Below are 24,060 nucleotides of genomic sequence, written 5' to 3' on the forward strand. Positions count from 1 at the left end.
ATGGTTTGCTTTTCTCATGTTTTACTTCCTTGTTGTCTCTTGCATCTCTTGCTTGAACCTCAGTTGATCTGCTAGCGGATAACTATCCAGGTTGTTGGTGGGTGTTGTGTAATGCTTTCACTCTGCAGACCGGTAAAACTGTGCGTTAAAGAGGCAAATACAAATTGGGGTTAACAGACAGACATTTACCTGGAGCTGTCAATGACCTTACTTCCCACAACACTCTACATGCATCCTGAATGAGCGTTATCACACAAACTGATCCTATAAAAGATAAAAGAAGTGTAGCAGTTTATTCGCTGCTATATAAATGACCTGATGATAAATATCACACTAACACATACAGTACCAATCAAAGGTTTGGACACTCATTCAAGGGCTTTTCTTTATTTTTCACTACTTTCTTTGGAATCATGTAATAACCAACATTTTATTAAACAAATCCAAATATATTTTATATTTGAGATTCTTCAAAGTAGCCACACTTTGCCTTGACAGCTTTGCACACTCTTGGAATTCTCTCAACCAGCTTCCTGAGATAGTCACCTGGAATGCATTTCAATTAACAGGTATACCTAGTTAAAAGTTTATTTGTCAATTTTTTTTCTGCATTTGAGCCTTGTCACAATCAGTTGGGTTGTGACAAGGTGGGGGTAGTATAACTCAAATACATACATATATGTCAATTGAGCATGTTTCTTGGCCCAAGCAAGTCTCCTCTTATTATTGGTGTCCTTTAGTAGTGGTTTCTTTGCAGCAATTTGACCATGACGGCCTGATTCACGCAGTCTCCTCTGAACAGTTGATGTTGAGATGTGTCTGCTACTTGAACTCTGTGAAGCATTTATTTGGGCTGCAATTTCTGAGGCTGGTAACTGTAATGAACTTATCCTCAGCAGCAGAGGTAACCCTGGGTCTCCCTTTCCTGTGGCAGTCCTCACGAGACCCAGTTTCATCATAGCGCTTGATCGTTTTTGCGACTGACACCCAAAAGTACCTGTTACATTTTGCTGGGAAAATTGTCCAATTCACACACTTATGATGAGAACATCCCTGGTGATCCGTACTGCCTCTGATCTGGCGGACTAAACACAAATGCTTTGTTTGTAAATTATGTCTGAGTGTTGGAGTGTGCCCCTGGCTATTCAACAACAACAACAAAAGAAAGAAAATTGTACCATCTGAATTTAAAAAGGTTTATACTTTTACTTTTTATACTTAAAGTACATTTTAGCAATTCCATTTACTTTTGATACATAAGTATATTTAAAAACAAATACTTTTACTCAAGTAGTATTTTACTGGGTGACTTTCATTTGAGTCATTTTCTACTAAGGTATCTTTACATTTAGTCAGGTATGACAATTGAATACCTTTTCCACCATTGATTGATATCTGATATATATATATATATATATATATATATATATATATATATATATATATACGTATAGTCTACACACCCACCGAGATATCGTTAACTCCTCCCTTCCACTTTACAGGGAAGGCAATAACACCTGCAGAACTTCCCCTCTATAGAAAAATGCAGTTTAACAGCACAACATTCCAGGGATTGGCTTGACTAGGCTACAGTTGTGCGGTGCGGTGCGCGTTTTGGCACTATGAAGGTTATGCTCTCGACATTGACAAGTATTACATTTATTTGACTGCTTCAAATAGGATGCATTAGTGCCTTACGGGCAATTCAGATACAATTATTTACCAAGGAATGTGGTTGCTTTTTCATGATAGTTTTTTGTTTTTCTTTGTGTATTTCCTGTACTCATGTTGCTTGCTCGTGTATTTGTTTGTGATTGAAAATCGAATAATTTTGCCCTGTATTTCTGATCATTATGTAATATGTTATCTCTTTGAGCTTTTTGAATTGTTGTTTGTTTTAATACAGGCAACAGTTGCAAAATAGACCATAGTGTCTATTTAGATTCTCTGCATAAATAAAGGTAGAAAACGGTTGCTTATCATCGTGTATAGCACGTGTCAAACTCATTCCGACGAAGGCCAAGTCTCTGCATGTTCAGTCGTCCGTTGTACTTGATTAATGAATTAACTGGTTGTCTAGGTCTTAATTGAAAGGGGAAAAAACTAAACCCAGCAGACACTAGGCCCATGGATTGAGTTTGACACCCCTGCTGTATAGTCTAACAATCAAATGCTGATATCATCTGAGCATGCTAATAAATAACATCAAACCTTGAATCCAATGAAGACGACAGTGTCAACACATTCTGTCCATGGTTCCGTTTTGGTCCGCAATATTGTACGGCTTCAAATTCATTCCCGCCGAGCAGAAACAATTTGCTTGAATGTTAAATGACGAGACCGAGGCATTGATGCGAGTAACCAGTCTTGTTCAAGTACTTCACAAACATCCGGGTATCTCAAGCACTCCGGTGAAACACAAGAGTTGCAGTAATGAACATTTACCAACAGATGGCATCACTGTGCCATCTTACACCCATAACATCTTCCATTTAATAAAATAGGACAGGAGGTGTCACAACAAACAAAACAAACCTAGTTACAATTTCCAACATGAACAGTTCAGTATTTTATTTTATTTTTTTCTCCGGTAACAACACATTTTGATATTCTCTTCACTTTTATCTCTGTCTGTCAACAATCCCTGATGGGAAACCTACAGATTAACTATTTTTGGTGGTTGGGACAGACGCCCGCAGCGTGAAAAGACAGGGGGATTGTCTGCGAGGACTGCGGGTTCCCGCACAAGCGTGTCACCTGACTGTCTAAGGGGCGAATTAATGGGCGAGGGAGCGGCCGACCTGTGATCCCCTGGCTCTTCGCCCAGTGCCTCAGGCCCCATGCGACTTGCTGGGGTTCTGTCTTTTGTCATGCGACCCCTTTGGCCATCAGGGTTCTGAGTAGGTGCTGGCTCAGCAATCCGAAGGTCAACCCTGTTATGACGGTACAGTGATCCATTCACTTCGACCAAGTAGGAGCGTGGTGCCACTTTCTGTACACAGGATCCGAGTCTCCAGAGGCCTGTCCGGTCCCCTGGTAGTGGCTTCATTCACACCGTTCCACCCACCCTGAGCTCAGGTAAGTCTTTTGCTGATTTGTTGTAGATGAACTTGGAGACCTGTTTTCTGTGACATAGCTTCACCAGCATGTCTGTCACCACACATGGCTCCAGGAGAGTGCTGGCTACTGGCAGAGCTGCTTTTAAGCGCCGTGCCATGAGGCGCTGTGCCGGGCTGCTATCCATGCCTTCTGTCGGGGTATTGCGCCACTGTAGGATTGCTTTCCAGGCATCTTTGCCCTCTCGCAGAGCCTTTTTGCAGAGGTTCTTTGCCATTTTTACTGCAGACTCCGCCTTCCCTTTAGCTTTTGGGTGTCTTGGTGATGAAGTGATGTGCTCGAATTCCCATCCTGCAGCAAATTCTCGGAACTCAACTTCGGAGAATTAGGGTCCATTGTCTGAAATCACCCTATCTGGCTGGCCATAGCGGGCAAACTGAGCCTTGCAGCGTTTGATCGTTGTCTCTGCCGAGAGGTTGGGGAGGAGGTCAATCTCCCAAAAGTCTGAGTAATGATCGACTACCAGCAAAAAGTATTTGCCACTGTGCTGGAAGAGATCTAGACTTACTATCTGCCAGGGTTGCATCGGTAGCTCGTGGGACATCATCGTCTATCTCTGTTGCTCAATGGCATATTCATTGCAGATTGTGCATTTACTGACATAGTCTTTGATTTCACTCTGCATTCCTGGCCAATACAGTGTGTCAAATGCTTGTCTGTAACAGGCCTCGCCTCCTATGTGACTTGAGTGCACGTGCGCCAACATCTCAGGGCGCAGAGACCGGGGAACAACGACTCTCTGACATTTGAATATTACTTTGTTTTGAACACTGAGCTCATCTTTAACTGGCCAATATTCTCTGACGGCTAAAGCAGGTTCTTCCTTGCAGTCTGGCCAGCCCATCAGAATCATAGACCTCAATGCCTGGAGTTGCTCGTCCCTGTCTGTGTGCTGTCTGATTTGTATAAGGCGCTGGTCCGTAACATTGAGGTAGTCAGCCTGGTTGATGTGTTCAACATCCACTTTACTGTTTGTAAGCTGCACACTGTGTGTTGTTCATGCATGGAGCGTTTGTGAGACTCGGATCCCTGCTGAGCGTGTCACTCACATACATCTCTGGCCCTGGCTTATACACCACCTTGAGGTTGTAGTTTTGTAGGGCCAGTAGCATGCTCTGCAGTCGCTTTGGAGCATTCAGAAGAGGCTTGCTGAATATAGCAATAAGGGGCTTGTGATCTGTCTCTGCTGTAATATTGTCGCGCCCGTACAGGTAGTGGTGGAAGCGTTGGCATGCAAACACAATGCTGAGGCACTCCTTCTCTATCTGGGCATAGTTCTGCTCTGTTGGGGTGAGTGCCCTAGAGGCGAATGCCACAGGCTGGCCCTCCTGCATGAGGCAACTGCCAAGTCCATACTGGCTTGAGTCACTCTGAATCGTGACAGGTTTTGACACAGGTAGGTGACAAATCCGACGAAGTGCTGCACTCTCTCCACATCAGATGGGTGGGGCATTTCCAAGACAGCCTTCACTTTTTCAGGATCCACCTTCAATCCGGTGGAGGACAAGATGTGCCCATGAAAGCAGACCTCTGGCACTTTAAACTGAAGCTTTTTTATGCTTAGCCTTAGCTTGACCTGTCTGCATCTGACCATCAGGGCCAGCAGCTTGGCGTCATGGTCACATTCTGCCTCCTCATCACTGTCCCCACAGCCCACTACGAGGATGTCATCCGCTATGGGTTCCACGCCACTGAGTCCCATCAATAGCTCATGCTGTTTCCGCTGATACACCTCTGGAGCCACAGAGACACCAAACGGAAGCTTCAACCACCTCTTCCTGCCCCAGGGTGTCCAAAAGGTGGTCATGTAGCTGCTGGGCTCGTCGAGCTTGCACTGCAGGAAGACATCTCTGGCATCCACGAGCGTGAAGACTCTGGCCTTTGGGAGCTTGTAAAGAACATCCTCCAACGTGGGCATAATGTATTGTGAACGTCGCAGAGCCTGGTTGAAGTGTTTAGGATCAATGCATATCCGTAGCTTGTCTGGTTTCTTGACGATAACCATATTACTTATCCAGTCTGTAGGCTCAGTGACGGATATTATGTGGCCATCTACTTCGTATTTGTCAAGCTGAGCCTTCGTTGCTGCTTTCATGGCCACTGGTACATTGCAGGGTGCACATTGGACAGGCAGGATTGCTGCGTCCAACTCAAAGTGGACTTCCCCGGGAACTGACTCGACCGGTGCGTTGAAGACATCATGGTACTTGCTTAGGAGTGTCTACTTGCTCAGGGGCCCAGCCTGGACTTTGTCTATAATGTTATGATCAGCTGGGATGGTGAAGTTAATAAGCCCAAGGCGCTCGCATGTAGAACCTGATATTAATGGCTGTTGACTAGCCTTAACTATTTCAAACTCAAGGGTGTGTTTCTGGCCACGTAAAACACACTCTGTCACAAACAGGCCTAAAGAGGTCATGAACTGGCCTGAATATAGTTTCAGCTTGGTGCTACTCTGTGTGAGTTTGTCTCTGGGCGCGAGCCTCCTTTTGTCTTTAAGGCTCATAACGTTGCATGTGGCCCCTGAATCTAGCTGGCATTGCTGTGGTTTATTATTAACTAGCAGAGTGACAAACCACTTTTGTCCTTTTGCCCTCACTGCCCCTATGCACTCCCTAGCATGTACATCCTCTGTGCTGTCGTTCCCTTCATCTGTGTTTGTTTCCATGGAGTGCACTTTACCCTCCTTTCTCTTGCTTTTCATGCAGACCCTTTTATTTTGATTTATTTATTCATTTCACCTCTATTTAACAAGGTAGGCAAGTTGAGAACAAGTTATAATTTACAATTGCGACCTGGCCAAGATAAAGCAAAGCAGTTCGACACATACAACGACACAGAGTTACACATGGAGTAAAACAGACATACAGTCAATAATACAGTTTAAACAAGTCTATATACTATGTGAGCAAATGAGGTGAGATAAGGGAGGTAAAGGCAAAAAAAAGGCCATGGTGGCAAAGTAAATACAATATAGCAAGTAAAACACTGGAATGGTAGATTTGCAGTGGAAGAATGTGCAAAGTAGAAATAAAAATAATGGGGTGCAAAGGAGCAAAATAAATAAATAAAATTAATTAATTACAGTACGGAAAGAGGTAGTTGTTTGGGCTAAATTATAGGTGGGCTATGTACAGGTGCAGTCATTTGTGAGTTGCTCTGACAGTTGGTGCTTAAAAGCTAGTGAGAGAGATAAGTGTTTCCAGTTTCAGAGATTTTTGTTCCAGTCATTGGCAGCAGAGAACTGGAAGGAGAGGCGGCCAAAGAAATAATTGGTTTTGGGGGTGACCAGAGAGATATTGTCAGGCCCTGGCCTTAGTTATCTGTGTTTTCTTTATTATTTTGGTTAGGACAGGGTGTGACATGGGTGATTTATTGTGTTTCGTCTTGTCTAGGGATTTATTAGATTTATGGGGTTGTGTTCAGTGTAGTTGTCTAGGGAAGTCTATGGTTGCCTAGAGTGGTTCTCAATCAGAGGCAGGTGTTTATCTCTGATTGGGAACCATATTTAGGCGGCCATATTCTTTGGGTATTTTGTGGGTGGTTGTCTCCTGTGTCAGTGTTTGTGCCACACGGGACTGGTTTCGGGTTTTCACGGTTCTTGTTTTGTATTCTGTTCATGTATAGTTTTTCTAATTAAAGAACCATGAACTTTAACAACGTTAGGAAGAAAACCATTACAGATATACCTGCTGGAGCGCGTGCTACAAGTGAGTGATGCTATGGTGACCAGCGAGCTGAGATAAGGGGGGGACTTTACCTAGCAGGGTCTTGTAGATGACATGGAGCCAGTGGGTTTGGCGACGAGTATGAAGCAAGGGCCAGCCAACGATGGTGGGTAGTATATGGTGCTTTGGTGACAAAACGGATTGCACTGTGATAGACTGCATCCAATTTGTTGAGTAGGGTATTGGAGGCTATTTTGTAAATGACATCGCCGAAGTTCAGGATGGTCATTTTTACAAGGGTATGTTTGTCAGCATGAGTGAAGGATGCTTTGTTGTGAAATTTAAACGAAACAGAATGCCAACCCAAATCACACGCTGACCAAACCAAAATAGAGACATAAAGTCTCTCTCAGGTCAGGGCGTGACACATTAAGTCCTAGGAGTGTCATCTGATGAAGATCATCAAAGGTCAGTGATTCATTTCATCTCTATTTCTGCTTTTTGTGACTCCTCTCTTTGGCTGGAAAATGGCTGTATGTGTTTTTGTGACTAGGCTCTGATCTAACATAATCATATGGTGTGTTTCGTTGTAAGCATTTTTTAAATCAAGCACGATGGGTAGATTAACAAGAAGTTAAGCTTTAATTTGGTGTATTGCATTTGTGAACGTTTTGAAAGTTAAACATTTCAAATATCTGCCTTTTCAGCGGATGTTGCACGAGTGGAACCCCTAGCACTAACAACTTTAAGTTCCTTGCTCAGAACATGAGAAGAACACATGAAATCTGGTGGTTCCGGTTAACATGAGTCTTCAATATTCCCAGGTAAGAAGTTTTAGGTTGTAGTTATTATAGAACTATTTCTCTGTACCATTTGTATTTCATATACCTTTGACTATTGGATGTTCTTAACAAACAGATCACCGACCATTTCGAATCCCACCATACCTTCTCCGCTATGCAATCTGGTTTCAGAGCTGGTCATGGGTGCATCTCAGCCACGCTCAAAGTCCTAAACGATATCATAACCGCCATCGATAAGAGACATTGCTGTGCAGGTGTATTCATAGACCTGGCCAAGGCTTTTGACTCTTGTCAAGCACTGCTTTCTTATCAGCAGACTCAATAGTCTTGGTTTCTCAAATGATTGCCTCGCCTGGTTCACCAACTACATCTCTGATAGAGTTCAGTGTGTCAAATCGGAGGGCCTGTTGTCCGGACCTCTGGCAGACTTTCTTCTCTGTATACATCAATGATGTCGCTCTTGCTGTTGGTGATTCTCTGATCCACCTCTACGCAGACAACACCATTCTGTATACATCTGGCCCTTCTTTGGATACTGTGTTAACTAACCTCCAGACGAGCTTCAATGCCATACAACTCTCCTTCCGTGGCCTCCAACTGCTCTTAAATACTAGTAAAACTAAATGCATGCTTCAACCGATCGCTGCCCGCACCCACCCGCCCGTCCAGCATCACTACTCTGGACGGTTCTGCGTTAGAATATGTGGACAACTACGAATACCTAGGCGTCTGGTTAGACTATAAACTTGTTATGCAGGTGAATGAGGACCCAAAAGCGACTTGGCGAAAACAGAGTCTTTAATCCAGTAAAGGAAATATGCAATACTCCTAGACAAATCGGAGCGGTAAATAAAGCATAAAAAACAATTCCACTCGTAATGACGAGAACAGACTGGAGACTCGATCATAAACTGTAGGTTGCCTCGGGAAGGCACTTGACCGTAGCAGACTCAGACACCTGCTCACCACGCAGCATCTGAGGGAAACACGACACGACAGGGCGATACAAAGACACAGCACGGTGAACAATATACAAGGATCCGACAGGACAGAAACGGAAAACAAGGGGAGAAATAGGGACTCTAATCAGGGGAAAAGATAGGGAACAGGAGTGGAAAGACTAAATGATTGATTAGGGGAATAGGAACAGCTGGGAGCAGGAACGGAACGATAGAGAGAAGAGAGAGAGGGAGGGAGAGAGAAAAAGGGAACGAACCTAAAAAGACCAGCAGGGGAAAACGAACAGAAGGAAAAGCAAAATGACAAGACAATATAAGACAAAACATGACAGTACCCCCCACTCACCGAGCGCCTCCTGGCGCACTCGAGGAGGAATCCTGGCGGCAACGGAGGAAATCATCAATCAGTGAACGGTCCAGCACGTCCCGAGACGGAACCCAACTCCTCTCCTCAGGACCGTAACCCTCCCAATCCACTAAGTATTGGTGACCCCGTCCCCGAGAACGCATGTCCATGATCCTACGTACCTTGTAAATAGGTGCGCTCTCGACAAGGACGGGAGGGGGAGGGAAGACGAACGGGGGTGCGAAGAAAGGGCTTGACACAGGAGACATGGAAGACAGGATGGACGCAACGAAGATGTCGCGGAAGAAGCAGTCGCACAGCGACAGGATTGACGACCTGGGAGACACGGAACGGACCAATGAACCGCGGAGTCAACTTACGAGAAGCTGTCGTAAGAGGAAGGTTGCGAGTGGAAAGCCACACTCTCTGGCCACAACAATACCTTGGACTCTTAATCCTACGTTTATTGGCGGCTCTCACAGTCTGTGCCCTGTAACGGCAAAGTGCAGACCTCACCCTCCTCCAGGTGCGCTCACAACGTTGGACAAACGCTTGAGCGGAGGGAACGCTGGACTCGGCAAGCTGGGATGAGAACAGAGGAGGCTGGTAACCCAGACTACTCTGAAACGGAGATAACCCGGTAGCAGACGAAGGAAGCGAGTTGTGAGCGTATTCTGCCCAGGGGAGCTGTTCTGCCCAAGACGCAGGGTTTCTGAAAGAAAGGCTGCGTAGTATGCGACCAATCGTCTGATTGGCCCTCTCTGCTTGACCGTTAGACTGGGGATGAAACCCGGAAGAGAGACTGATGGACGCACCAATCAAACGACAGAACTCCCTCCAAAACTGTGACGTGAATTGCGGGCCTCTGTCAGAAACGGCGTCTAACGGGAGGCCATGAATTCTGAACACATTCTCGATGATGATTTGTGCCGTCTCCTTAGCGGAAGGAAGTTTAGCGAGGGGAATGAAATGTGCCGCCTTAGAGAACCTATCGACAACCGTAAGAATCACAGTCTTCCCCGCAGACAAAGGCAGACCGGTAATGAAGTCTAGGGCGATGTGAGACCATGGTCGAGAAGGAATGGGAAGCGGTCTGAGACAACCGGCAGGAGGAGAGTTACCTGACTTAGTCTGCGCGCAGTCCGAACAAGCAGCCACGAAACGGCGCGTGTCACGCTCCTAAGTCGGCCACCAAAAGCGCTGGCGAATAGAAGCAAGAGTGCCTCGAACGCCGGGATGACCAGCTAACTTGGCAGAGTGAGCCCACTGAAGAACAGCCAGACGAGTAGAAACAGGAACGAAAAGAAGGTTACTAGGACAAGCGCGCGGCGACGCAGTGTGCGTGAGTGCTTGCTTAACCTGTCTTTCAATTCCCCAGACTGTCAACCCGACAACACGCCCATAAGGAAGAATCCCTCGGGATCAGTAGAAGCCACAGAAGAACTAAAAAGACGGGATAAGGCATCAGGCTTGGTGTTCTTGCTACCCGGACGGTAAGAAATCACAAACTCGAAACGAGCGAAAAACAACGCCCAACGAGCTTGACGAGCATTAAGTCGTTTGGCAGAACGGATGTACTCAAGGTTCTTATGGTCTGTCCAAACGACAAAAGGAACGGTCGCCCCCTCCAACCACTGTCGCCATTCGCCTAGGGCTAAGCGGATGGCGAGCAGTTCGCGGTTACCCACATCATAGTTGCGTTCAGATGGCGACAGGCGATGAGAAAAATAAGCGCAAGGATGAACCTTATCGTCAGACTGGAAGCGCTGGGATAGAATGGCTCCCACGCCTACCTCTGAAGCGTCAACCTCGACAATGAATTGTCTAGTGACGTCAGGAGTAACGAGGATAGGAGCGGACGTAAAACGTTCTTTTAGAAGATCAAAAGCTCCCTGGGCGGAACCGGACCACTTAAAACACGTCTTGACAGAAGTAAGAGCTGTGAGAGGGGCAGCAACTTGACCAAAATTACGAATGAAACGCCGATAGAAATTAGCGAAACCTAGAAAGCGCTGCAACTCGACACGTGACCTTGGAACGGGCCACTCACTGACAGCTTGGACCTTAGCGGAATCCATCTGAATGCCTTCAGCGGAAATAACGGAACCGAGAAAAGTAACGGAGGAGACATGAAAAGAGCACTTCTCAGCCTTCACGTAGAGACAATTCTCTAAAAGGCGCTGGAGAACACGTCGAACGTGCTGAACATGAATCTCGAGTGACGGTGAAAAAATCAGGATATCGTCAAGGTAGACAAAAACAAAGATGTTTAGCATGTCTCTCAGAACATCATTAACTAATGCCTGAAAAACAGCTGGCGCATTGGCGAGACCAAACGGCAGAACCCGGTACTCAAAATGCCCTAACGGAGTGTTAAACGCCGTTTTCCACTCGTCCCCCTCTCTGATGCGCACGAGATGGTAAGCGTTACGAAGGTCCAACTTAGTAAAGCACCTGGCTCCCTGCAGAATCTCGAAGGCTGATGACATAAGGGGAAGCGGATAACGATTCTTAACCGTTATGTCATTCAGCCCTCGATAATCCACGCAGGGGCGCAGAGTACCGTCCTTTTTCTTAACAAAAAAAAACCCCGCCCCGGCCGGAGAGGAAGAAGGCACTATGGTACCGGCGTCAAGAGACACAGACAAATAATCCTCGAGAGCCTTACGTTCGGGAGCCGACAGAGAGTATAGTCTACCCCGAGGAGGAGTGGTCCCCGGAAGGAGATCAATACTACAATTATACGACCGGTGAGGAGGAAGGGAGTTGGCTCGGGACCGACTGAAGACCGTGCGCAGATCATGATATTCCTCCGGCACTCCTGTCAAATCGCCAGGTTCCTCCTGAGAAGTGGGGACAGAAGAAATGGGAGGGATGGCAGACATTAAACACTTCACATGACAAGAAACGTTCCAGGATAGGATAGAATTACTAGACCAATTAATAGAAGGATTATGACATACTAGCCAGGGATGACCCAAAACAACAGGTGTAAAAGGTGAACGAAAAATCAAAAAAGAAATAGTCTCACTGTGGTTACCAGATACTGTGAGGGTTAAAGGTAGTGTCTCAAATCTGATACTGGGAAGATGACTACCATCTAAGGCGAACATGGGCGTAGGCTTGTCTAACTGTCTGAAAGGAATGTCATGTTTCCGAGCCCATGCTTCGTCCATGAAACAACCCTCAGCCCCAGAGTCTATCAAGGCACTGCATGTAGCACCCGAACCGGTCCAGCGTAGATGGACCGACATAGTAGTACAGGATCTAGATGGAGAGACCTGAGTAGTAGCGCTCACCAGTAGCCCTCCGCTTACTGATGAGCTCTGGCTTTACTGGACATGAATTGACAAAATGTCCATCAAATCCGCAATAGAGGCACAGGCGGTTGGTGATCCTCCGTTCCCTCTCCTTAGTCGAGATGCGAATACCTCCCAGCTGCATGGGCTCAGTCTCTGAGCCAGAGGAGGGAGATGGTTGCGATGCGGAGCAGGGAAACACCGTTGACGCGAGCTCTCTTCCACGAGCTTGGTGACGAAGATCTACCCGTCGTTCTATGCGGATGGCGAGAGCAATCAAAGAGTCCACACTGGAAGGAACCTCCCGGAGAGAATCTCATCTTTGACCACTGCGTGGAGTCCCTCCAGAAAACGAGCGAGCAGCGCCGGCTCGTTCCAGTCACTAGAGGCAGCAAGAGTGCGAAACTCTATAGAGTAATCCGTTATGGATCGATCACCTTGGCATAGGGAAGCCAGGGCCCTAGAAGCCTCCCTACCAAAAACTGAATGGTCAAAAACCCGAATCATCTCCTCTTTAAAGTTCTGGTAATTGTTTGAACAATCAGCCCTTGCCTCCCAGATAGCTGTGCCCCACTCTCGAGCCCGGCCAGTAAGGAGTGAAATGACGTAAGCAACCCGAGCTCTCTCTCTAGAGTATGTGTTGGGTTGGAGAGAGAACACAATATCACACTGGGTGAGAAAGGAGCGGCACTCCTTGGGCTGCCCGGAGTAGCAAGGTGGGTTATTAACCCTAGGTTCCGGAGGCTCGGCAGACCAGGAAGTAACAGGTGGCACGAGACGAAGACTCTGGAACTGTCCAGAGAGGTCGGAAACCTGAGCGGCCAGGTTCTCCACGGCATGACGAGCAGCAGACAATTCCTGCTCGTGTCTGCCGAGCATGGCTCCTTGGATCTCGACGGCAGTGTTACGAGCGTCTGTAGTCGCTGGGTCCATTCTTTGGTCGGATCCTTCTGTTATGCAGGTGAATGAGGACCCAAAAGCGACTTGGCGAAAACAGAGTCTTTAATCTAGTAAAGGACTTATGCAATACTCCTAGACAAATCGGAGTGGTAAATAAAGCATAAAAAACAATTCCACTCGTAATGACGAGAACAGACTGGAGACTCGATCATAAACTGTAGGTTGCCTCGGGAAGGCACTTGACCGTAGCAGACTCAGACACCTGCTCACCACGCAGCATCTGAGGGAAACACGACACGACAGGGCGATACAAAGACACAGCACGGTGAACAATATACAAGGATCCGACAGGACAGAAACGGAAAACAAGGGGAGAAATAGGGACTCTAATCAGGGGAAAAGATAGGGAACAGGAGTGGAAAGACTAAATGATTGATTAGGGGAATAGGAACAGCTGGGAGCAGGAACGGAACGATAGAGAGAAGAGAGAGAGGGAGGGAGAGAGAAAAAAGGGAACGAACCTAAAAAGACCAGCAGGGGGAAAACGAACAGAAGGAAAAGCAAAATGACAAGACAATATAAGACAAAACATGACAAAACTCTCCTTCCAGACCTACATTAATCATCTCCAATCCAAAATTTTAATTAGCTTCCTATTTCGCAACAAACCATCCTTCACTCATGCTGCCAAACATACCCTCGTAAAACTGACCATACCCTACCGCTCCTCAACGATGTCATTTACAAAATAGCCTCCAACACTCTACTCAACAAATTGGATGCAGTCAATTACAGTGCCATCCGTTTTGTCACCAAAGCCCCATATACTACCCACCACTGTGACCTGTATGCTTTCGTTGGCTGGCCCTCGCTTCATACGCATTGCCAAACCCATTAGCTCCAGGTCATCTACAAGTCTCTGCTAGGTAAAGCCCCACTTTATCTCAGCTCACTGGCCATCATAGCAGCACCCACCTGTAGCGAACGCTCCAGCAGGTATATCTCATTGGTCACCCCCAAAGCCAATTCTTCCTTTGGCCGCTTTCATTCTCTGCTGCCAATGACTGGAACGAACTGCGAAAATCACTGAAGCTGGAGACTCATATCTCCCTCACTAGCTTTAAGCACCAGCTGTCAGAGCAGCTTACAGATCACTGCAACTGTACATAGCCCATTTGTAAATAGCCCATCCAACTACCTCATCCCCATACTGTATTTATCTTGCTCCTTTGCACCCCAGTATCTCTACTTGCACACTCCTCTTCTGCACATCTACCATTCCACTGTTTAATTGCTATATTGTAATTACATCGCCACCATGGCCTATTTATTGCCTTACCTCATTGGCACATGCTGTATAAAGACTTTTTCTACTGTATTATTGACTGTAGTATGTTTGTTTATTCCATGTGTATGTGTCGAACTGCTTTGCTTTATCTTGGCCAGGTCGCAGTTGCAAATGAGAACTTGTTCTCAACTAGCCTACGTGGTTAAATAAAGGTGAAATAAAAATAAAATAAATTATTTAAACCAAATTGAAAATTGTTTCATTTATTTGAGACTAAATATATTTTATTGATGTATTATATTAAGTTAAAATAAGTGTTCATTCAGTGTTGTTGTAATTGTCATTATTACATATTATATATATATGTATATGTGTATGTATATGTATATATATATGTATATGTGTATGTATATGTATATATATATGTATATATATATATATATATATATATATATATATATATGTATATATATATATATATATATATATATATATATATATATATATATATATATATATATATATGTAATAATGACAATTACAACAACACTGAATGAACACTTATTTTAACTTAATATAATACATCAATAAAATATATTTAGTCTCAAATAAATGAAACAATTTTCAATTTGGTTTAAATAATTTATTTTATTTTTATTTCACCTTTATTTAACCACGTAGGCTAGTATATATACTAGCACAGTCAGTGTAGTCAGCTCAGCTATCCCCAGTGAGACCGTGTTTGTGCCTCGACCTAGGTTGGACAAAACTAAACATGGCGGTGTTCGCCTTAGCAATCTCACTGGAATAAAGACCTCCTCCATTCCTGCCATTATTGAAAGAGATTGTGATACCTCACATCTCAAAATGGGACTACTTAATGTTAGATCCCTCACTTCCAAGGCAGTTATAGTCAATTAACTAATCACTGATCATAATCTTGATGTGATTGGCCTGACTGAAACATGGCTTGCCCTGATGAATTTACTGTGTTAAATGAGGCCTCACCTCCTGATTACACTAGTGATCATATCCCCGCGTATCCCGCAAAGGCAAAATCATAAAACACGGGACGAGATGTTAAAAACGGTCCATTGTGCCAATAGATGGTATGCACTCACATGAGATTTGCCGTGATGTTGACAGAGTGGAATGGGAGGTGTATTTCTTAGACTGGGTTAAGATGTCAATTTTGGGACATCCTCAGTAGTGTGCCTTCGAATCAGTGGTTGTTTCGGCCTTTAATCACCAAACACCCTCATCAAAGGTGGCCAGGTAAAGGGTGATCAAGCCTTAGCTTGTGTCCCATGCCCAATTAAGATTTCCCACGGGACTATGCAAGACAGGGGCGTCCTCTTCCCTAAGCCAGCCCTACAGCTGACCGCATACCTCATATGCCCTCAAGTTGGAGGGATCTGAATTGGGTTCTCAGGTGGTGGTGGGGGGTCATGAAGTTATAGCCCAGCAAGGGTCCTTCCGATTGATCCAGATCCACTGGCTGCCTCTTTCAGCTGCTTGAGAAACTGCTCTGACGGTCTGCCACAGAGCCTCTCCGTGGATTCCAAGTTCTTTCAGCAACCTGATGGTGGAAGAAGCCACGAATCCTCTGCATCTCACTTCAACTGGCCAGACTTTTGCATTCCAGCCACGCTGAGTTGCATCTGCTGCCAACTGTGTAATGCAGTTTCTTGTGCTCGTAGGCCACTTCAAAAGAGTTTTCCCACGGGACTGTGAACTCTGATGTACACAGCCTTTCGTGAAGGGGACCAGTGTACCATGTCTGGCGTAAGGTTGGTAGAAGCAATCTCAGGTGGAAAAATTAGTTGCTGGCCAATATCGACAAGCATCTTCCAGTCCCGGGCCATGGCTAGGTGTCTAGTTTCTGGCTTCGTAGGAGGATGCTTGGGCCTTTTCTGCCCCTCCCGGATGAATTTTGTTGTTTTGACGGGATTGCTTGTTTTTGGAGGTAATGAATTGGTTGCACTCCTCTTGGTCTCAAGTGCTGTGTTGCTAACATTTACAATAGCAAATTTAAATTTCCAAAAAAAATAGAAGTTTTCATCTTTTGAGCTTCTAGTCATGAAATATATGCAGCATACTCAATGACTTTTTATAGCTACTGTTTACAGGCCTCCTGGGCCATATACAGTGTTCCTCACTGAGTTCCCTGAATTCCTATCGGACCTTGTAGTCATGGCAGATGATATTCACATTTCTGGTGACTTTAATATTCACATGGGAAAGTTCACAGACCCACTCCAAAAGGCTTTCAGAGCCATCATCGACTCAGTGGGCTTTGTCCAACATGTCTCCGGACCTAGTCACTGCTACTCTAGTTTTGTGTCGCGGAATAAATGTTGTGGAAAAAAATCCACTGGTGAAAAAAGTAAGAGGACATTTCCATGTCTGAACTTTTCTCTGCAATCCAGTCCCTTTCTACTAAACAAGACGCCACGCTCTCCAAAGTGTCCATCATAGAGCGGGCTATCAAAGAAGATCGATAATTTGTCAGAAACTGTCAGCCAGCTACGCAAAATTATGAGTGAACACAAGGAAAAGATAACGTTCCTAGAGAATGAGTTGAAGAAACTGCAATCCCAAAATAATGAGCTGTGTGAGAATGTAGCTGAACTTCAAAGATACTCTCGCAGGTGGAATCTGAAAATCCAAGGTGTAAAAGAGGTAGAGAGGGAGAGAATATTAAGGAAGCAGTCATTAATATCCTGGGAAAGGTGTCTCCGTGCATCAAAGACAAGCTAAGAGACGTGATCGACGTGGTACATCGACTTGGAAAACAAAGATATGATGGACCCCCTCTCAATATAATTTTGCGCTTCACTATTACAGGGACATCATCGGGAAAATGGCCAAGGGGATCAAGTTTCTGGACGAGAAGAAGCTCCACATGTTACAGTTTTCTTGCAGTGAAGGAGAGGAGGACCAAAATGCAGCGTGGTTATTTCGATTCATGTTTAATAAAAAGAAAAACACGAACAATACAAAACAATAAACGTAACGTGAAAAACTAAACCGCCCTATCTGGTGCAAACTAACACAGACAGTGTTACGAATAACTATGAGTGATGGATGGAATCAGGCGCAGAGAGCAGGGGTCTGTTGTTTATCAAATTTATTACACCGGTGCAACCGAAAATGATCACGCCAACACACAGGGCGTATATAGGTTGCCAGTCCAAAATAACAGGACAAAACAGACCAGAGAAATAAAGATAAGAAAACAAATCACACCATCAAACACAGAGTATCAAAAAACAAGCCGGCACAAAATACCCAGCGGGCCTAGTGCCCTTAAATACCCTACAAACAAACCCTAATACAAAACAGGTATACCCAATTAACCACTAACCAACACAAACGGAAAAGGAATCGATGGCAGCTAATAGGCCGGTGATGACGAGCCCGCCCGAACAGGAAGAGGCACCCTCTTCAGCGAGGTTCGTGACAGACAGGAACAATCACCCACGAAACACTCAGAATATGGATGCCAAAATATGGTTCCCAATCATAGACGACGATAAACACCTGCCTCTGAGAACCACTCCAGACAGCCATAGACTATTCTAGACAACCCCACTATACCACAATCCCAATACCTACAAAAAAAACAAGACAAAACACACCACATAATAAACCCATGTCACACCCTTGCCTGACCAAAATAATAAAGAAAATACTAAGACCAGGGCGTAACACCGCATCAAAGAAGCTCTGATACTGCAGGATCAGACTGCCAGGGAGAAACTGTGGCTGCTCATACAGAAGGCACGACAAGAGGGAAAGAAGTAGGGGTTCAAGGGTCCACATACGTTTATCGAAGGAAGAATGATTACTGGGTAACACTGACATTAACCAAACTGCAACTGTGAGTACTACCATGAGTACAGTTAATGTACTGCCACGAGTAAATGTACCGTTTGAACTACAACTGATGAACACTTACCAACTAAAAGAAAAGGAAGTAAATAGATTTGTTATACTGTTAACCACCGCTACCTCAGCTGAGCGTAGTTTTTCGTCAGAGTAATCCTCTCAAGGTTCACTGTTTTGTTTTATTGTTCACATTAATACTTCTGAGTAATTTGTTCTTTCTCTTTTTAATGCAGTAGTTCATTTTCAACTCACTCAATATCGTTAGTGTCACACTGACCATTATTTGAGTTGTTTGTTTATATGTTTTGTTTGGTCAGGGTGCGATATTAGTGGGCATTCTATGTTGCATGTCTAGTTAGTCTGTTTCTATGTGTTTTGGCCTGATATGGTAGCAGGTGTTTGTCTCTCATTGGGAACCTTATTTAGGTAGTCTGTTTTGTATTGTGGTTGGTGGGTGGGTTATTGTCTATGTGATGTTGCATGTTAGCACTCAGCTTCGATAGCGGTCGTTTTGTTATTTTGTTTGTTTTGTGTAATTGGTGTTTTTTTTGTCATTCATTAAAAGTATGTATTCACACCACGCTGCGCTTTTGTCTCCTCACTACAACAATCGTGACAGTTTGAATGCTAGGGGTTTGAGAGCCTTATTTTTATATTGTAAATGCAGTAACGCAGATTTTGTCCTTCAGGAAACTCATTCAGGTGAAAGTGATTTGAAATTTTCACAATGGGGAGACATGGCCTATTTCAGTCATGGATCAACACATTCTGCTGGTGTTGACACTTATTCACAAGTTTAAAGGAGACATTCTAGAATCCACATCTTCACAAGATGGGAGATGTGTCATACTGTTAAACTTGACAATGCTATTTTCATTTGTAATGTAATATGGACATTACTCGGGTTATACCGGGAACAATAACTGTCACTGTCTAACCCTACATCTCATTATTGTAATCTTTTTTGAATATTCGATGAGGGTTGTTCACGTCAACCACCAGTATTCTATGGAGAGAATGCTATGGTACTAGCCTCATGTCATGAATATGCATAGCCTACTTGAGACAACTCCGATACTCCAACTTTTTTCTCAAAGTTGCCGGAATGTCATGTGTCGTATTACTTATAGCAGTACACTCGTAATCACTTTACAAACGCTTTACAAAACTTCTATTAGATCAAATAAACCTCACTTAGCAAATAAGCCATACATTTTTTTGTTAACCAAATTTGTGCCTCTCTCTTTTCCTCTCTGTCTGAACCGTGCTGTTAAAAAAACACATTAGTGTCGGACTTTCGGCTGTCACAGATGCACCTCCCCGACTTCACTCCTCAAATTTTTTGTCTAGAGTCCGTTGCTTCAGACTTACCAGTCAAATGAGCCCCCTGATTTTGAGAAGGGATTGCGCGACGATTAGCAACCGTGTGACCCAGTATGCCACTGTGAACATGATTGGTTGACAGTATACTGAATGGGTGGTTATATATTCCTCCAATGGCAATGTAGTGCCTGACAGCACAGTTGATAACGTGTCACGCAATTATTGGTTGATGCATGCAATGTCTGCGCAGGACATCAAGACACATTCTTCCTTGAATGTGATGCGCACACAGAGACAGACAGAAAGTTAGACTCTCTCGCTCTCTGAAACACACACAAAATCATTGGTAAAATCCATAACTGGAAAGTGAGGTGTAGTGTCTGAGGTAGGGATGCACCGATATGACATTTTTGGCCGTTACCAATACCGATATTTTCATTGCCAAATAAAGAAACAATATCGATATTACCATTTTTGTGGTATTTTAAGCGTTCTAGTACAGTTAAATAGTTAACACACCGACGCACACACAAACACACATGGACACAGCGGTCTAAGGCACTGCATCTCCGTGCAAGAGGCGTCACTCTAGTCACTGGTTCGAATCCAGGCTGTATCATATCCGGCCATAATTGGGAGTCACATAGGGCGGCGCACAACTGGTCCAGCGTTGTCCGGGTTTGGCCGTCATTGTAAATAAGAATTTGTTCTTAACCGCCATGCCTAGTTAAATAACATTTATGTATGTCCCCATTACCATTAAAACATATTCACTTACTTGCTGTGCTGATTCGTTGTTCAGTCGTTTCATTCTCAACCAGGAATTCATCATACATGTCAAGCAGTGAAGTTTCAGCTCTGTCTGTCTGTGGCCTCTCTTCCTCGGTGGAAACTGTCACTGTGTCCATTTCCATCTTGTCCAGCTGTGTATGTAACATTTCACGTTAACCCTGTTTCTTGTCTGCATCGAAGTAGCGGTCCTTGTACATAGCATCGAGCATGGTGGCGACACAGTAAAGAGACTCAGAGAATGCCACCGACTCGCTTGTTCACAGCCTTAAGTAATTTTGTAAGTTTTAACCCCATGGTCTGTGTCGGCAGTTTAGTTGAGCAGGCATTTCAATGCCATGACAGAAGGTATCATGTCTGAAGGTATCACACAGTTGATGAGCTTACTTCTCCAGTCAGTTGTTCGAATGGTGCAAAGTAGTGTTCATGTTTCCAAGTTTCAAACATGTTCTCAAATGCCATTGAAATGGCAGCAGCGGTATGAGAACCAGCACATTCTTGAGCATGCAATACGGCTTTCCTCAGTGAGAAATACTGGTTGACCCACTGTGCTGTCAGACTCAGCATGCTCATGGGGCTGACATCGTTGGTCCAAATGTCATTCTTGAGTCTAATAGCAGTGACTCATGGACGTGTTTCAACAATACTGTGTAACTCCGGTAGGGCAGCATCTGAAAAATAGCGCCTACTTGGTAGTGCGTACCGGTGCTCGACCAGTCAGCGAAAGCCAACATCATCCACGACAGAGACCGGTTGATTGTCAAGGGAAATCTTGGCAATCTCCTTAATGGATTTCGCCTTTGAGTTGTCTCGCTGAAATGTTCTTACTCTTTCAAATGACTGCTTAACTTCAACTTGTTTAGTTGTTGGAAGTGTGCACTTAGTATTTTTCTGCTTTTGTTCTGTGTAGCGCTGTATTTTTCATGGCGTCATCTACCTACGTTATATAGGTATGCACATCAGCTTTGACATCGGCTTTGCACATCGGTGTTAAACTAGACATCTGGCCGATGTTGGCATTTTCAGCTGATATCATCCGATTCCGATATGGTCACTGATATATCGTGCATCCCTAGACTAAGGTGTAATTTCAGCCTTTTTGAGGTGTACACTTACAGCCTTATGTCCTCCAATCCTTAAGTCAAATCCAGTGTAGGCTGGTGGGAAGAGATATAGGAGGACGGGCTCATTGTAATTGCTGAAATGGAAATAAATGAAACCGAGTCAAACATGGTTTCAATATATTTGATACTGTTCAATTTATTCCATTCCAGCCATTACATTGAGCCCGTCCTCCTATAGCTCCTCCCGCCAGTCGCCACTGGTTGAATCACTAAACAAGATGCCTTCCCCCGGAAGGATTGTCCCCAGACACAGTACATGTCCTCTGTTTTTTGCACAGGAGTTGTTCACCTTAGTTGTTATATTTTGTGGCTGTAGATGCATACTCTTGTTACGACGCAAATTATGTACGAAGCAATTTAGGTAGTACTACCTTGGTCAGTGACAATGTTCATGTCTTTTTACTCTTTCAAAACATTTCCTTGGGTTTGTTCTTATTGAACATGACCCTGCCTACTGATATAAGAGAGGTTGCACATCCCTGCTTCTGCAGTTGACAGACATCTTTGGCTTCGCTCCAGACAGGCTCAGCTAGTAGAACTTACATCACCATGACAACCAACATGGAGGTGCTTGCTCAGCAGATAGTGGTCCATGAACAGGTGGCAGAGGTGAGTGGTGTGTGTGTATGGTTTTCTTATTAGGGGAGAGGATGTGTTTGTGTACTATACGTAGGTAAATTCTAATCCAATTGTATTTGTTGTACATGCGCCGAATAAAACCGGTGTAGAACTTACCGTGAAATACTTACAAGATGTGTGGAGACATTTCACTGCAGCTAATGTAGGGGGAAAAGCTGTGTACATTTGCAAATACTGTGCCAAATCATGTGAAGACTGCAACAAAGATGCAGAATCATCTGGCCAAGTGCATAAAGTCTATGTGTGGGGTACAGGTTAGTCAAGGTTATTTGTACATGTAGGTTTTCTGTTTGTGACTGTATCTATGCTGTGTATGTGAAAGAACACCCAGTCCCTGACCCATCCCACGAATCCCGTTCAATGATGATTCACTTTGTGAAACAAAGGTGATACACTGCTGCTCTCTGTGTGGCCGGGCGATTCTGTCTCCTTGGTTGTCCTGTAGATGGAGTCCATTCTTAACTTTCAGGAGAGGGGTCACTGAGGGCACAGTGAAGACCCTCCTCCTCTGTCTAGCTTTTGGCTTCCCTGCTCACGGATGTATTGTGTGTGTGTGTGTGTGCTTTGTTGCACATAATTTGTATGATTTGACTGTTAATGTATTTGTACCATGTTTTTCAGGTACAGACCTCTCCTGCTGACTTGTCAGTGATGAGTGTCTCTCCACAGCCTTTCCAGATCATCTCCACTGAGCCCTCCGCCACACAGCAACGAATACAGGTAACAATATCCTACATTAGTGACTTCTGCTTGAAGCAAACTGCCACTTATTGATAGCATACACACACTGCACCCTAATGACAACTTATAATGTACACAGATTCCAAATCCCACTTATACTATTTGAATATGGCTTAAGTTATAAGGGAGAGTTTGGGATTTTGGAAATGAGTCCCTTTTATAGTTGCAAAGGGTCATAACTTCCCGGTAAATTTCCGAAATTTTTCTGGAACTTTTCCATGAGAAGTTGAGCCTGGGAATTTTACATAAATTCAACAAAGTTATTACAGTGAATTTTTTTGTGGGATACACAAAGGCAATTCTAGGTCTTCTGGCATATTTTGGTTAAACTATCCCCAATTCAATGGAATTGCAACCCTCTGCATGCACAGTGCATTCTTCCATCACATGTACAGCTGATTCTCAAGATCTTGCACACTAATGAGATGATATTGAGTCCACACAACTACACACAACTACACTGTCTGAGCCAAAAGCTTTCTGGTAAGTTTTGATTTCAATACTGGGTGGAGTGAATATATTTAAATTTACATACATGATTTTTTGTTAACTAGTAAATAGTAGCCTACAGCAAAGTGTGTTTAAATCATTTCTAACTTGTTAACAATTTCTGCTAGTTAGTTTTTGCTACCATGTGAGTTTTAGCTTCCTTGAGCCTGCTAACTGAGTGGTAATTCACCTGTTTCCATACATGATTCATTTTAAAACATTTATCTTACAAAGGAGTTGTTTAATCTAACTGCTTAACTATTTATCTGTACGTGGATTTGTATTTGTTTTTTACTATTTTGTTTCTAATTTTTACAGGAAAATGCCATGGGCACTACCTGATGTGTGGAGACATTTCACTGCAGCTAATGTAGAGGGAAAAGCTGTTGACATTTGCAAATACTGTGCCAAATCATGTGAAGACTGCAAAAAAGATGCAGAATCATCTGGCCGAGTGCATAAAGTTCCCTCAGCGCTCACAACAAGCAACCTCTGACAAAAGTCCCTCTACTTCTATTTCAGGTGAAAATGATGAATCAGACGCCTTATCAATAGCAACAACTCATGGGCCTCCGGGAATCAGAAGTTTTTTTTGGAGGAACGTAGTCAGAGAAATGCTGGTGAATGTCTTGCTCGAGCTGTGTGTGCAACTGGTTCACCTCTGATGCTCACAGGCAATGTGTA

General features: G+C 44.2%; 1 long non-coding RNA gene across 1 annotated transcript; it reads left to right on the forward strand.

Annotated features, from left to right (window-relative positions):
• Positions 1–2,761: 2,761 nt before the first annotated feature.
• LOC124031654 lies at positions 2,762–23,284 on the forward strand. The gene is made up of 3 exons (XR_006838150.1): positions 2,762–3,078; positions 7,493–7,609; positions 22,768–23,284. It is a non-coding gene; the product is annotated as an uncharacterized LOC124031654 (long non-coding RNA).
• Positions 23,285–24,060: the final 776 nt, after the last annotated feature.

Source organism: Oncorhynchus gorbuscha, linkage group LG03, assembly GCF_021184085.1.
Source record: "Oncorhynchus gorbuscha isolate QuinsamMale2020 ecotype Even-year linkage group LG03, OgorEven_v1.0, whole genome shotgun sequence".
Classification (NCBI taxonomy): Eukaryota; Metazoa; Chordata; class Actinopteri; order Salmoniformes; family Salmonidae; genus Oncorhynchus; species Oncorhynchus gorbuscha.